Raw genomic sequence first — 16,650 nt, 5'->3', positions numbered from 1 at the left:
AAACAACAAAGAGTCTGGTGGCACCTTAAAGACTAACAGATTTATTTGGGCATAAGCTTTCATGAGTAAAAACCTCACTTCTTCGGCTGCATCCGAAGAAGTGAGGTTTTTACTCACGAAAGCTTATGCCCAAATAAATCTGTTAGTCTTTAAGGTGCCACCAGACTCTTTGTTGTTTTTATCTCCATTTATAACATTCAATTTTTGACCATCCATTTTCCATCTCAATTTTTGACATTCCACCTGCACACTGTAGATCATAAGCTCAAGGGGATGTTTCCGAGAAAGCCCCTTATTAAAATAATGACAGCATATCACTAAAAATAGTCAATGGGTAAGGAAGAAATGTGGTGCAGTGTTAGCGTGCTAACCTATGAGTCAGAAGATCTGGGTTCTGTTTCCAGCTCTGCCACCAATTTGCTGTGGGACCTTTGGTAAGTCATTTGTGCAAGAATCCCCTAAAGCAGAGGTTCTCAAACTGTGGTCCGTGGGCCACCAGTGGTCTGCGAGCTCCATTCAGGTGGTCTGTGGATAGTTCCCTCTAAGGTGCGCGCCTGGGCGGCCACACATGAGAAAACAAAGGGCCACCCACCTAATTAGTGGAGCCATGCAGGCATGGCTCCACTAATTGGGTGCCTGAGACCCTGGAGAAGACGCACACGTAAGGTGATGTGGTGGCCTTGTGGGGAATAGGGGTAGGTGGGAGGGGGCAGTGGGGTGAGAAGAGGAGTGGGGGGAATTTGGGACGTGCAGGGCTGCTGCGGCCAGAGAAAGAGGCAACTTTCCCCAGCTCCAGGGCTTCGGCTGCCAGGAGAGGCGGCCCTCCTTCCCAGCCCCAGCTTGAGGGCGAGAGGGCACATCCATTGCATTAGAAAGGTAAAAGACTACTGATATTAAAATATGAGTTGTGTGCTTTTATTTGTAGCACAAAAAAACAACGTACTAATTTTTTTTATATAGTTCTTTTAGCCAAAGCACTTTACAATAGTTAGCTAATGGTACAAACAACATTTGGAAAGATCATTAAGTGGTCCACTGAGACCCTCAGCAATTAACAAGTGGTCTGTGAAAAAAAAAAAAAAAAAAAAAAGTTTGAGAACCACTGCCCAAAAGTATGTAGATTTTTTGGGTGCCTAACTTCATATATCAAAGCCCTGAATTGCAGAGATGCTGAAGTGAGAGCTGTGGGTGCTCAGCATGTCTGAAATATTAAGCCCCACGTATCTCAAAAGGGCACCCTAAATTTGTGGGGTCTTTGGAAAATACAGAATTTTAACTTTTTTGCCTCTCTTTTCCCATCTGTAAAAGGGGGATAATATCTAATTCCTGTATAGCATCTTTAGATTTTCAAGTGTCGTGCAAAAATGAGTGAGCATTAAGTAAGTAACTAGCTCTATAATCACAAAGGAGTGCATCAAACAATCTCGTTATTAAACTTGGGCACCCTAATGGCATGAAAGGTAAGATGTGTACTTTTCCTAGAACGTTAGCAGTTGAAAGTCTTGCTTATAGGAAAGGATAACCTAGGTCTGCACTATGAGTTTGACTTTCTCTTATGACTTCAATATCATAACAATTTGGACACTAATTTGGTTCGTTGTCAAGTTAAAGCTCATGGGCTATAATGCAAAGCAGCTGGAACATACCAATAAATCTGGCCTTATTTATAAAAATTCTTTATCGGTGTTACTAAAAACATTTTAGAGTAATAAAATGAAACAATATTAAAAATGGAATGCATTTCTCCCGGTCAGTTGCTGTTTCTTTACTTTTTGCACAACATCCAGTTGGAGGGACCAATGCAAGTGGGTGCCACTATTTCTTAAGAAAGTGACTGTTAATGGTTTCCTTCTTTGGGAAGAAGATTACAGAGGGAAAAATGAACAGGAGTACTTGTGGCACCTTAGAGACTAACAAATTTATTAGAGCATAAGCTTTCGTGGGCTACATCCCACTTCTTCGGATGCATATAGAGTGGAACATATATTGAGGAGATGGAGTCCTCCAATTGCCTTGACTCTGGTCACACCAGTTTGAGACCTGGGTTTGGCACAGAGACTGTAGTGATTTCATTGGTTGATAATCTCCTTCTGATAGTGAATGAAGTGTCTGTGCTGATGCTTTTAAATCAGCTGTTTTGACACAATTGTGGGTGCCACAGATGCAATTGCTCGACACTTACCCTAGAATCTGAGGATACATTGTTTGGCTAACAGGGGTTCTCAAACGTCATTGCATCACGACCCCCTTCTGACAACAAAAACCGAAGCCTGAGCCCTGCCTCCTTGGGTGTGTGTGTGGGGTGGGGGGAGAGACACTGTAACTTGAGCCCTGCTGCCCAGGGCTGAAGCCCTCAGGCTTTGGCTTCAGCCCCCCTCCTGGGCGGAGGGGCGCAGACTTTGGCTTCAGCCCTGGGCCCCAGCAAGTCTAACGCCAGCCCTGGCGACCCCATTAAAACAGGGTCGTGACCCACTTCTGAGCCCAACCGACAGTTTGAGAACCGCTGGGCTAGAGTACATAGCAGAGTTGATACCATCTCCATTGAGCAAGAAGGTGTGCCTGCCTTTTGCTATTCAAAAAAAGTCAGAATTTGGTGGTGGTGGTGGAGGGTGATGGTGGTGCTTTCTGGAAGGACAGATAGAAACAAGAGCCAGGAAAGCTGTTGCTGATCTATTCATGGACAGTGTTGTTATGGCCTTTTCTTTCAGATAGGGAGGTGGAGAAAATGAGAGTTGCCCTTCTGAACGCTCTTCTCTTCTGAATTTAAATAATGTTACAGTTAGAGTTTTATATCATGTCCATTAGTTTTTGATTTGTCCACATTCACTTCTGTTAGTTAATGTCTGGAAATATTGGCATAAATAAACCTGGCTCCTATGTTTCAGGTTCACTTGCTTGTAAAACAAAAGTACAAAAAGGAGCACGGATGCAAAAGGATTTGCTCCTTGACTCACTCTGTCCATTTTCAAAATAACTGATATCGAAGAAAGAGGACATCTGACCTGGAAAGATAAAAGTGGGCATTGGTGGAAGAGATAGTCAGTGGTTTGAGCATTGGCCTGCTGAACCCAAGGTTGTGAGCTCAATCCTTGAGTGGGCGATTTGGGGATGGGTCCTGCTTTGAGCAGGGGGTTGGACTAGATGACCTTCTGCGGTCCCTTCCAACCGTGATAGTCTATGAAGCTTGAGAACAAATAAATGAATCTTCAAAACACATCTGTTAGGGAGAACTCCAGCACCCGTTGGCAACAGCCACAAGATATTTCTTCTCCCAGTGTCTTTTGTCACTCTGCAATGGAGTTTAGTCCATAGCGTTGTTAGTCTGCCTCACTTTCCAGTTTAAGATCTGGAATAAAAGATGATTACATTTTTTATTTTAGTTTGCAATGTTTTTTTATCAGTTACCCAAGACCACTGCAGATTATAAACACTAGCAAACAATAAATATGAATTAATAAGATACTGTAGCATTTTGCTATGTCATCTTTGGTTTATGTTAGTAGCAGCATCAGCTGATACTCGGTGTCGCTCCTGGGTATAATGCTGCAGGTATTATTTTTTCCTATGGTAACATTATGCATTTCTGAAGCGTCTTTCATCTGAGGATCTCAGACCTTTCCTAAGGCAGGTAAATATTATCATCATTTTACAGACAAGGAAATTGAGGGACAGAGAAATTATAATGAAAAAGTGTCGAGACAGAATATCTAAAGTATTTACGTCATGTGATGGGCATCTAAATAAAACCAGGCTGATTTTCAGAAGGGATACTTCACTGCCACTTAAGTCAACACTTCCTTCTTAGTGCACCGGACACCAGCAACACGGGGAGACCAGTCTGTAGGCACCAAGGCAGACTGTGCCTCTCCTCCCAGGGCACCATTCCTCCCACCCCAAATCTCAGCCCAGTACCATTTCCACCCACTCCAGACCCCAGCAGGGGAGCTAGTCTAGAGACCTGAAGCAGCTGGCACAACTCTACAGTTGCATTGGTACTTTTTTGTTGAGCTCAGTTATGCTACATTGAATAAGGGGAAGTAACTCCTGTGTTTGTTACATTTCCAAAGTAGACTGTGTCAGAGATGTTATCCGACTGTATGGGTGGGTGGTTTGGCGTTGGTGGGGACTGTGGTTATTTAGATAAGGGAAATCCCCCCCCGCCAAAGGTGAGACCGCCAGGGCAAAATTTCAAAAGGGAACATTTTAAATTATTTTCTTTGCAAAAGTTTGTATCCCACATCCATAGCAGCTTTGTCTGCTCTTGTCATGTCCAGTGAGGCCAGTCTGAACACAGGACAAAAGAAGGTGACGGAGCAGCATAACAAAACAACGTGGGAACCTCAGACTTGGTGTTTCTGGTGTCGGATGTTTTCTCAAGGCCCAAATGGTAGGGTGAAGATCCCCTCCAAACATGGAACTAATGCAGGTCTCCTGCCTACAGCTGTGACAGACAGGGTCAGTTCTTACACTCCCCTAGGTAGTTCTGACAGGTCACACAGCCTGTGAACAGCACTGAATCAAATGCTGCTGCTACTGATTCGTTCCTCTGTGGTGAGATGTAACAATAATGCAAATACAAATCCCCAAACCCCTGAACATGGCTCAAACACCACGGCAAACCCCAATGGCCAAATAGAGCATCCTGTATAGAACAGAAAATCATAATAGCCCATGATCTAGCAACAGCCAGCAAACCTCACAAAAACGTACGGCTTCAGCCTCACACATCAGGCTCACTGACAGCCTCTGGGTCCCCGTCTAGCTGATCCAAAATGCCACTGCTTCGATCGGCTTCCCCTTCCAGCCACTTGGACCATGTCACTGGCCTGCCTCAGATTGTCACACTGCTGCCTCTCTTCATGTGCATCAAATTCAGGTTTCTCATCCTGTCCCTCACTTAGGCCTGGTCTACACTCAAATGTAGTTCAACTTCCAGGCCTCTGTTTCAGCCCTGCCTACACCTTCACTCTCATTTCTCTCTATTCCCCCTCACTAGTTATCCTCCTAAGCCTCCCTTTTGACTGCTCCCTCGGTCTCCAGCAAACACGGCTTGGTTGGTATTAAATAGAAGAGAAAACTCTGCATATTTCTGATAGCCCCTCCACCCAGATTCTTGTGGAGCCTAGGAAGCTTTAATGTACTATCAATGTCATGGGAAGGGAGAAACCCTTATAAAAAAAAAAAACATACCACAGTACTCAAGGCTTGTACATAGACTCATAGACTTTAAGGTCAGAAGGGACCATTATGATCATCTGGTCTGACCCCCTGCATGCTGCAGGCCACAAAACCGTCCCTACCCCTTCCCTTGACTCTGCTGTTGAAGTCCCCAAATCCTGTGTTTTAGTGACTTCAATTGGCAGAAACCTTCCTGCTAGCGATCCCTGCCCCATGCTGCAGAGGAAGGCGAAAAACCTCCAGGGCCTCAGCCAATCTACCCTGGAGGAAAATTCCTTCCCGACCCCAAATATGGCGATCAATAAAACCCCGAGCATGTAGGCAAGAGTCTCCAGCCTGACCCTTGTTAGCCATTATACTATTTACCTGCCATTGGTCGGTATTCCTTGGCTAATATGTTTTTCCATTAAACCATTCCCTCCATAAACTTATCTAACTTAATCTTAAAACCAGACAGGTCCCTCGCCCCCACCGTTTCCCTCGGAAGGCCGTTCCAATATTTCACCCCTCTGACGGTCAGAAACCTTCGTCTAATTTCAAGCCTAAACTTCCCCATGGCCAGTTTATATCCATTCGTTCTCGTGTCCACATTAGTACTAAGCTGGAATAATTCCTCTCCCTCCCTTGTATTTATCCCTCTGATATATTTAAAGAGAGCAATCATATCCCCCCTCAGCCTTCGCTTTGTCAGACTAAACAACCCGAGCTCCCCTAGTCTCCTTTCATACGACAGGTTTTCCATTCCTCTGATCATCCTAGTGGCCCTTCTCTGCACCTGTTCCAGTTTGAGTTCATCTTTTTTAAACATGGCAGACCAGAACTGCACACAGTACTCCAAATGAGGTCTCTCCAGCGCCTTATACAACGGAAGCAGCACCTCCTTATCCCTACTAGATATACCTCGCCTAATGCATCCCAAGACCGCATTGGCTTTTTTCACCACCACGTCACATTGTCGACTCATAGTCATCCTGCGGTCTACAAGGACCCCTAGGTCCTTCTCCTCTTCCGTTACTTCTAACCAATGCGTCCCCAGCTTGTAACTAAAATTGTTGTTAGTCATCCCTAAATGCATCACCTTACACTTTTCACTATTAAATTTCATCCTATTTCTGATACTCCAATTCATAAGCTCATTCAAGTCTCCCTGCAGAATATCCCTATCCTCCTCCGAATTTGCAACGCCTCCCACCTTTGTATCATCCGCAAACTTTATCAGTCCATTCCTGCAATTGGTTCCGAGGTCAGTTATAAATAGATTAAATAAAATGGGTCCCAAAACCGAACCTTGAGGAACTCCACTGGTAACCTCCCTCCAACTTGGCAGTTCACCCTTCAATATGACCCGCTGCATTCTCCCCATTAACCAATTCCTTATCCACCTCTGGATTTTCATATCGATCCCCATCTTTTCCAGTTTAACCAATAATTCCTCATGGGGTACAGTATCAAACGCTTTACTGAAATCCAGGTATATTAGGTCCACCGCATTTCTCTTATCTAACAAGTCCGTTACTTTCTCGAAGAAGGAGATCAGATTCGTTTGGCACGATCTGCCCTTCGTAAAACCATGTTGTAATTTATCGCAATTGCCATTAACCTCAAGGTCCTCAACTACTTTCTCTTTCAGAATTTTCTCCAGCACCTTGCACGCTACAGATATTAAACTAACAGGCCTATAGTTACCCGGATCACTTTTTTTCCCTTTCTTGAAAATAGGAATCACATTAGCTATTCTCCAGTCTAATGGAACCACCCCCGAGTTTACAGATTCATTAAATATTATCGCTAATGGGCCTGCTATTTCCCACGACAATTCCTTCAATATTCTCGGATGAAGATCGTCCGATCCGCCCGACTTAGCCCCATTAAGGTGTTCAAGTTTCGTTTCTACCTCGGATACGATAATCCCCCCTCCTGTATGCCCCTCTGTCACGGTGCTAGTATCCCTAATACCTTCATTGGCCTCATTAAACACCGATGCAAAATATTGTGCCGTGCCTAGATTATCTTTAATCTCCTCTCCGGCTATAGTCTTCAGCGGTCCCACTTCTTCTTTCTTTGCTTTCTTCCTATTTATATGGCTGTAAAACCTCTTACTATTGCTTTTAATTCCCCTCGCAAGGTCCAACTCTACACAGCTTTTGGCCTTTCTCACTCTATCTCTACATTCTCTGACTTCACTAAGGTAAGTTTCCTTACTGATCCCTCCCCTCTTCCACTCTTTGTACGCTTTCTGTTTTTTCCTAATCGCCCCTTTGAGTCGGTCGCTCATCCAGCTCGGTCTACACACACACACTTGAACTATACCAATACGATAAAAACAGTGCAACCCTCTACTATGAACTCAGCGACACCTTTTTAAACCTCAGTGTTTTTGATCCACTCCCAGACTATTCCCATCTAGTACTGATCTTTAACTGTTTGCACCGTTTCTGTCGAAAATGCAGCAGAACCCTTTTCTTCCCATGTTTTTGGAGAGCCCCATGTATCTATGTGGTGCTATATAAATACGACTCAAGGGTTAAATACTGAGCAACTTATTCAGATTTTTACTCAGGTCTCATTGAGACAGAGTCAATGGGAGTTCACCTGAGTAAGAGCAGAGTTACATGTTCTGGGACACTGTCAGGCTGTTTAGAGCTCACATTTAGGCTTTAGTTGTAGCTATTACAAAACCTAGTGTTAATACAAATACTTTGTGAAATAACTTGCATCTCCCCCTTATATACACTAGAAAGGGTTTGCTAGCATAGCTGGACAGATCTACCAATATTGGCAAATCCTACTAGTGGAGACGCAGCTTATAACAAGTCCCTGAATGAAACAAGCTATACAGGCAAAAGGAACGTGCCAGTATAACCGCATCTACACTAGGGTTTTTGCCAGCAGAGTTATGTCAGTTAGGGTGTGTGATTTTCTCACCTTCCTGCCAGCCAGCAAAACTTGTGCGTGTAGACCAGGGCTCAGTGTTTTCAGCCCCAAGCACTGTGGCTTTGGATTAGTGCCTGACAATCAGAATGTGATACTAATTAGATATACGAGTGAAACTCATTAGTTTGTTCTTGGACATGTTCTCCACTAGAAAAGTTTTACTGGAATAACTATTGATTAGGAGGCTGATTCTTTACTAATATAGTAGACCCAGTATAAGCCTGTGCATGGATGCAGTTATGCACAGATAAAGGTGCCTGATACCAGTATCATTTATTTTGCTTTGTGAACCAGAATAAACTATACCAGTATGAGCTCTTTTATACGGGTATAAGTGAATCCACATAAAGGATCTGTTTTGGTTTTTTGCCCACTTTAACTATGCCAGTATAGTTAAAGCATGAAGGCTTTCTAATGGAGACAAGCCCTTGTCCAAATGGAGTAAAATGCAAAAAACAAACCACCAACGTAAATGGAGAAGAGAACCTTGATTACTAAAACCTTAAACTCTGAAGTGTTCTTAATAAGACTGGGAAGGCAATTTGTTTTTTGTTTTTGTTTTTAATGGTAAACTCTTTCTTTACTCTCAGGAACTCCTGCGTAAAAAGGGATAAAAAATGTGACACATGGGATAGCATCCCACGGAAACCTGGTTTAGTAGCAACCTAATAAGCGATTTTGTGATGTGTGGGACGTGTTTGTTTCAGTGCACTGCTACATAGCTCACTTGCATTGAGTGGAAAGGCAGGGCAGTAAATTAACCAGCCCTGACTCATTAGTGCTCTACATTAATGTAACCTGACTGCACAAAAACCCGAACCCATCAGAGTTGATGCCCAGGTGTAAGACACTGACTGAAGAGGCCAGCATTCAGGAAGGCTGGGGGGTGGGGAGGTGCTACTCTACCCAAAGGAAAGAGACGAGACTTTGAAGGAGGTTCGTGAAAACAAGCTACTCATAACAAGAGCATGTGACTGGCTTAACAAAAGAGAGAGTCACAGAGACAGGAGATTCCAACTGCCCTTTAAGGACCCATCCAACTACCACTGGTGGCAGCAGGAATCTTTCCAATGACTTTACTAAGAGTTGGATCAGCCCCTGAAGGAGTATTAAAATGTGCAAGACAATGCACAACCACAACCTCAATTATTATGCACAGCACTGGCAGGATAGTTCTTGGAACATACCACTGGTCTGCCCTGTTACACCCCCATCATACCTCCAGGTGCAGCTCCCTCTAGTCAGGGCAGGATCCCGGCAGCTGGGCCAGACACTCCCTGATGGCTTCAGTAGAACTGTGCTGATTTATACCAACCTGAGATCTGGCCCATTGCTTTTAAAGCGGTTTCATTCAATTTATGTGCTTGTTACACTTTCTTGTTACCTAGTTTGTATAGTGAGATGTGTCATTCAATGAATGACAAGGGATTTGGTATCCAATATCAAAAGAGGAAAGCAAGTTTTGTGGTTTTGGGTGTCAAGAAATCTGGATTCTGTTTCTGGGTCTGTCACAGACTTTACATGTAACTTTGGCAAGTCACTTTGGCTTACATTTTAAAAAGTGGCCATTAAGTTTAGATGCTTCAATTTTTAAGTTCCCAACTAGGGCCAGATTTTCAGAAGTGCTGATTACCAGCAACTCAACCAACATTCAATGGGAGCTGAGGTGCTCAGCACATCTGAAAAGAAAAAAAACCAGGCCCGAAGTGTGTCAAAGTGCATGAAGGTAGAACTGAAGGGAAGAGATTTTACTGGATTATCGACATGCCTTATTTAGGTGATGTCATATTGCTTATGGTACAGATTTGGTTTTTGATTCATGCTTTGCAAAAAACAAGGAAAATAAATACATTCCTTTCTAAGTCTGCTTGGCAATTTTCATGGAGCTCACCAGCACCCCTTTTCCAGCAATGTTCTCAAGCCATCACTTAGTGTGGTGAAGATGAGATTTCTCTTTCTAAAACTTCTAAGGTGATGTCTCCACTGCAGCTGGCGATGTATCTTTCCAGCTCGGGGAGATATGATTGAGCTCAAGAGCTCCGATTGACCTAGCACATTAAAAAATAGCAACACAGCTGTAGCCATGTAGGCGGAGAGACGGGTTAGCTGCCCCGAGTACGTAGGTAGGCTCTCAGACAGGACTGTACTCAGGAGTCTAGTCCAGGCCACCGCCCATGCCACCGCAGGTGCACTCTATTTTTAGCTAGCTAAATCGATCAAAGCAAGTGAACGTATATTTATCCGAGCTGGAAATTACACCTCCAGCTGCACCATAGATGTACCCAAAGAAAAGGGAGAGTATAGCATGGCTAATGCACTGGACTAGGAGCCAGGACCTATCATAATACTTTATATTTATATTTCCTCTTTCACTGGAGGTTCTCTAAGCATTTCATAAAGATCATTTTATTATCCCCATTTTACAGACTGGGAGTGTGAGGCACACATAGAAGTAGTAACCTACCTAATAAGATCACACAGTGAGCAAGTGATAGTCAGGAAGAGAACCCAGGTCTCCTGATTCCCAGTTCTGTGCACTGATTCCCAGACACACTGTCTGCCTCATCTGAGTCTAATCTAAGGTGCCACAGAATTGTAAAGAGCTGTTATTAAACTTTTGGAATGCTGCTTTATGAAGCACCACACATTTATAACAGATTGCACATAAAAAAAAAAAAAAAAAAAACACCAATAACCCTTAAACCTCCTCTCATTCCTGTTTCTCCACTCCTTGCTGAAACCAGGTTATTGGTATGGATAAAGAGTAACTGCTCTTTCTTTGCTAAGCAGCCTACCCTTCTCTTTGATTCGCCTGGGAACAATCTTCAGCAATTGCACAGAAATAAACAGGCTGTAGAAAAGAATTACAGTGAAAGTACATGCCAGTTACTTGGTAGTTTCATAATCTTTTAAAATAATTACTTTCCAGAGTGTGTAACAAGTTTGTGCCCTTTCTCACTTCATTATGATGTATAATGGGGGCCTGATTTTTTTTTTTAATTCCACATGTTAATTTACATGGCACATTCAGGTGGAAGAATTTGTAGGATTATGGCATCATAGACACCATGGAAGTGAAACCCAATCATTAGAAGAGTGCTTTTTCCCCCCAGACGGTTTAAAATTGGTTGCTGTTTGTATTAACTAAAACATTTTGGCACAAAGCTCTCATGTCCTAATATCACATCACGCCATGCCCCTTTCCCAGGGCAGGTTTTCAGTCTGCACTCTTTAGAGGGAGAACAATATTGTTACTAAATTGAGCCAGCCCAACAATGCAATGCAACATGTTCAAGCACTGAAAGAACTTCTAGTGAATTCAATACCTGAGTCACCTCATCCCCTCCCAACACTTCACAACCATTTCACTCCACTAGCCACTTCACAGCCATGCACATCTTCTTCCTTGGCAAGCAGCTAGTCATTGCCAGGCAGCACATGTGCCTCACTTCCCCCACTTAACTCTGGCCTGAGTGTGATGGCCACAAACCTGGATTCTCTTGATTGGAGCGAGGATCAGGCAGGTTCATTGATTTAGGCTCGAGTTCTTCTCTTCCTCTACACGGGGGAGAGATAATTGTATAAACTTCAGGTGTACATAACATGATACATTTCAACAGGATTAAGTAATTTCTGCCAGGCCATTTGCTGTGCATTATTTATCATCTGGGATTATTGAACCCATCAGCTTCTCCCAGGTGGTTTAAGTCCCCAACAAACACCCCCAACCAGCACTGATTCACTTGGATGTTCTCTGTACAGTTCACATGAAATTATCTGGCTAAAAAGAGCTGTGAATATTTTCACATTTTACAACTTCCATGCCCGATAGTCCCTGAATAGCTTCACAAAGGATCTCTGTGCAGAGCTGCTGAAACGCAGCCACCTCTGGGGTGGACAACAGCAACCCACCAGCATACAGACAGTTGTACAACAGTGGAGTAAGGAGGGGAAATTTTGAGCTGGGCTGGGAAGAGAGGGAGTAGTGCAGGCTGCCGCCCCAGCCAGGCTCTCAGGGAGCAGCCGCACTGCACAGAGTCAGCGACTCAGAGTAGCCAGCTTCAGCTGGCGTGAGAAGCGTCTCCCCCCCGCACCCTGCCCAGGCCCAGCTGCCAGGGAGAGCGGCTGAACATGCTGGGGGACTGAGAGAGGCGGAGACGCAATGAGAGGACAGAGTCCCCTCTCCCTCGCAGGTAACACTGGTGGGGTAGGGAGAACGCAGCGGCCTCGGGCTGGGCACAGGGCAGGTGAGGGCGGAGGTTGTTGGGCAAAGGAGACATGTGGGGTGGTCACGTGTCCCCCCCCTTTTATATTTGTGTCCCCATCCCGCCCCCCAGTATCAGGAGGTACTATGGCTACAGCAATACTGTTACCAAACTGAGCCAGCCTAACCGTGAAACACAACATGGTCAAGTACTGAAAGGTGCAACTTTTAGTGAATTCCATCCCTGATTCATGATTTAATCTGGAATTGGAACCTGAGAAGCCGAGGTTTAACCACTTCATCTACAACCACTGATTTGCCAACCAATCCCAGTCCTTATATGGATATCTGTGTTAATCTGCTATCTACAGCTCCAACATTTAGGGCTATTTGGCACCTACGAGACACGCCTCCATCAGACAGCATTTACTACTGAAAGCCACGCCAACTGTGAGTACTATAACCTGAGGAGATATGTGCACATGTCACATGTATGGTCTTGAACGTTCAGGGATGTTTGGCGCTTTTAGCTGTGGACCGACTCTAGCAACCCAACGTACTTTCCCCACACGTGATCATACTGGGGTCTAAAACGTTCCTGTACTTTTCCATACCTGGCTTCTGATTCTCCTTTGAGATATTTTCATAGTCTGAAAAATAAGATGCGAGCGAATTGGAGTTAGCACCAATTATTACACACATCATTCATGGTCATCATTTAGGGGGTAAAATGCTTTCCTAACCTATCCAAGGAGCACTGGGGGAACAGAGGGGTAGTGGCTAGTTGGCGTCTTCCTGGTACAGAGCAGGATGGGTCATGGGAGAGCTGAAGCATAACGTGCTAAAATGCACCCCTTACTGCTATTCCAAAAGGTAGCAGTGCTCCTCTTCCCCCTCAGCCCTTTTCCCAGGGCTTGTTGCTTACTGCAGCTTCCAGCCAGGGGCCTAGCGGCTTGCTGTGTCCCCCAGCCAGCTGTTCAAAACCCTTGTGACTCTTGCAGTGTGAACAGCACAACCACCAACCCCCCCACTTAGCCTTCAAGAGAGCACCAAGGCCCACGTCCTGAAAGGTATTTATGCTCCCAACTGCCACTGAAATAGGTGCCTAAATACCTTTGAAGATCTGGGCACAGGAGTCTGTCCTGGCTGAGGATGTTATAGGTATAAGAGGGCTTAACCGAGCACTGCTCTAGTCACCCTCATATTAACATTTTGCCTGAAATTTGCAGGGCAGCAATCATACATCTAGTCCGACATGGTGTCTGGGAAGCGCGGTATTGTCATAAGATGACTGAGACAGAGAGGGGTAGGCTAGTATTCTGAGCACAAGACTGGGAATCAGGACTCCTGGGTTCTATTCTCTCGGTGATACTCTGTGGCTGATTCTCTACCCATTTTCACCCTTGTAGCTTACATGGAACCACTAGGGTGATTCCTGATTGACAGCAATGTGAGTAGAGACTCGGGTCCTGTGTGGCTCTGGACAAACCATTTCACCGCTCCGTGCCTCAGTTTTCCCAGGTGTAAGGAGGAGATAACACCCACTCTGAAAGGGCATAACGAGGTTTATGCAGTAATGTTTGGATGGTGTTTGAGGATGGACGTGCTGATGATTAGAAATGGAACGGTAAAACAGAGGCTGATGGGCAGGGAAGTGGCACTCTACAAGTGCCCTGTGTGCACAGAGGAGGAGCACATCAGCAAGTAACCAAGTCATTATGCACAGCAGAGGGCAACCCGAGGCAGGCTGGAGAATAAAGAAGATCTAAAATTGTTCTGTAGGAGCCTCACAGAGAATTCTCTTTATTCTCCTTTTGCAGAAAATCTGTCTCCAGTCCTCACCCAAAGTCCTCACTTCCAGCTACATCAGCAACCTTCAGGCTCCCTTCATTTCCCCTGTGAACAACAAGCGACTCTCCAGCAGAGACCCCTCCCCTCCTTCCCCCAGCTCCTGTGACAGTGTCTCTGTCCTACTCTCCTGTGTGTGCAATGGGCACCTCATCCCGTCCCAACACTTTACAACCATTTCCCTCCACTGGCCACTTCACGGCCATGCACGTCTTCCTCCCTGGCAAGCACCTAGTCACTGCCAGGCAGCACATGTGCCTTGCTTCCCCCACTTAACTCTGGCAGAGTGTGATGGCCACACACCTGGATTCTCTTCATTGGAGGAGTTGTCAGCCTGGCTCTTTGATAAAGTCTCTTCTGAGTTCTTCTCCTCCTCTATAAGGGGGAGAGAGAATTGTATAATCTTCAGGTATACATAACACGATACATTTAAACAGGAATATAATTTCTGCCAGGCCATTTGCTGTGCATTATTTATCATCCGGGATTATTGAACCCATCAGCTTCTCTCAGGTGGTTTCAGTCCCCAATAAACGCCCCCAACCAGCTCTGATTCACTTGGATGTTCTCTGGACAGTTCATATGAAATTATCTGGCTAAAAGGACCTGTGACTATTTTCACATTTTACAACTTCCATGCCCGATAGTCCCCAAAGAGCTTCACAAACGATCTCTGTGCAGAGTTGCTGAAATCCAGCCACCTCTGAGGTGGACAACAGCAACCCACCAGCATACAGACAGTTGTACAACAGTGGAGTAAGGAGGGGAAATTTTGAGCTGGGCTGGGAAGAGAGGGAGTAGTGCAGGCTGCCGCCCCAGCCAGGCTCTCAGGGAGCGGCCGCACTGCACAGAGTCGGTGACTCAGAGTGGCCAGCTTCAACTGGCGTGAGAAGTGTCTCCCTTCCGTGCCCCACCCAGGCCCGGCTGCCAGGGAGAGCGGCTGAACATGCCAGGGGGCGGGAGAGAGGGTCGCAGTAGGACGACAGACTCCCCTCTTCCCAGCAGGTAACTGGTGGGCTGGGGAGAGTGCGGCAGCCCCGGGCTGGGCACAGGACAGCAGAGGGCAGAGGTCGCTGGGCAAAGGAGACATGTGGGGCAGTCACGTGTCCTCCCCTTTAGATTTGTGTCCCCACCCCGCCCCCAGGATCGGGAGACATGAGTCATCTATGGCTAGAGCAGTGAAATTATCTGGCTAAAAGGAACTGAGAATATTTTCACATTTTACAACTTCTATGCCTGATAGTTACCGAAGAGCTTCACAAACGATCTCTGTGCAGAGTTGCTGAAATCCAGCCACCTCTGAGGTGGACAACAGCAACCCACCAGCATACAGCTAGTTGTACAACAGTGGAATAAGGAGAGGAAATTTTGAACTAGGGCACCCAGGAAATACATGCATCTGCTGCAGCAGTTACAGCAGGATTGTAACTGCCTTTGTGGAAGGAAATTCTCAGTATATTTTTGAAGTTTAGAGTTTTACCTCTTTCCCTGATTTAGTCCGTTTTCTGACATATGCCTTTAGTTCCACCAGAGTTCAACAGGAGTTGAAATTCTGCTTCAGATTAGTCCAAACACCCTTATGTCATATATAGCTGTCTTTTTGCTCTCAAAGTGACCGTTTTTAAACTTAAATATTCTTAAAGGAAGTCTTTAAATTTAAACAGTCATCCAATAAAACACTGTCTCTTCTTAACAATTCTTGAAGAGGGGACTCTTGTCCTTCTGACTTCTATAAGGAGTTGCTTAAGTATTGCCAGATACTATTTAGTTCCCCAATATCACTATTCTATACCCAAATGGCTTCTTATTTAATAACCAGCTCTAGCATTAGATGACCCTGCTATATTGTACATAAACATCTTTCCATTCACATAGCAATGATATTAGGAAATTACATTAGATGCTTTACAAAACATTTGCAATAAACATTACAAAAAGAGCTTTGACCATCTTAAGCATTTAAGGAATAAACAAAGGTTTTCACCTATGAGTGGATACATGAATTTAGAAGTAGCAAAGATCTTCTATAAAACATTTTCCAACTGTAAATGTTCTCCTTAACAGTTGAAGGATAAAGACTTTGAGCATTTATAAAAAAATTAAACTAACAGGAAGTTTTCTAGAATCCTTTGTGAGATGGAGGCTTTGAAGCAAGGCTTTTACATGCAAAGGGGGGTGGTTTAAAAAAAGCCCACTTTATGATGTAGTTTTTGGCTCTTGGTAACACATCCCTGAACATTACTTCTCTGAAGTATTCTGAATACAGCATCCTTACTTTTTTTTTTTTTTTAAAGTCAGGACTCTTTCTAAAATAAATATCCTACAAAGTTTGTTCGCCTGGGATAGTCTTATCTCTATGTCAGACCTGTAGCTCATACCAGAGGGATGTGCCTTGGTCTTTGATAAGACAATCTTGTTAGAGTGGTTTGCCTTTTTGACCAAAAGGTCCTTAGATTTAACATCTACCATTAGGAGTACATTTACAA

At 44.6% G+C, this 16,650-nt stretch overlaps 1 long non-coding RNA gene across 1 annotated transcript; it reads right to left on the bottom strand.

The window, feature by feature from the left end:
• Positions 1-1,049: 1,049 nt before the first annotated feature.
• LOC117886714 lies at positions 1,050-16,052 on the bottom strand. Its single transcript, XR_004648043.1, has 4 exons — positions 14,468-16,052; positions 12,931-12,966; positions 11,603-11,670; positions 1,050-3,346 (listed from the first exon to the last, which is right to left on the bottom strand). It is a non-coding gene; the product is annotated as an uncharacterized LOC117886714 (long non-coding RNA).
• Between the last annotated feature and the right edge of the window lie 598 nt (positions 16,053-16,650).

This window comes from Trachemys scripta, chromosome 1 (genome assembly GCF_013100865.1).
Source record: "Trachemys scripta elegans isolate TJP31775 chromosome 1, CAS_Tse_1.0, whole genome shotgun sequence".
NCBI lineage: Eukaryota > Metazoa > Chordata > Testudines > Emydidae > Trachemys > Trachemys scripta.
The sequence above is the reverse complement of the archived record's forward strand: the minus strand, read 5'-3'. Positions and strand labels throughout refer to the sequence as shown.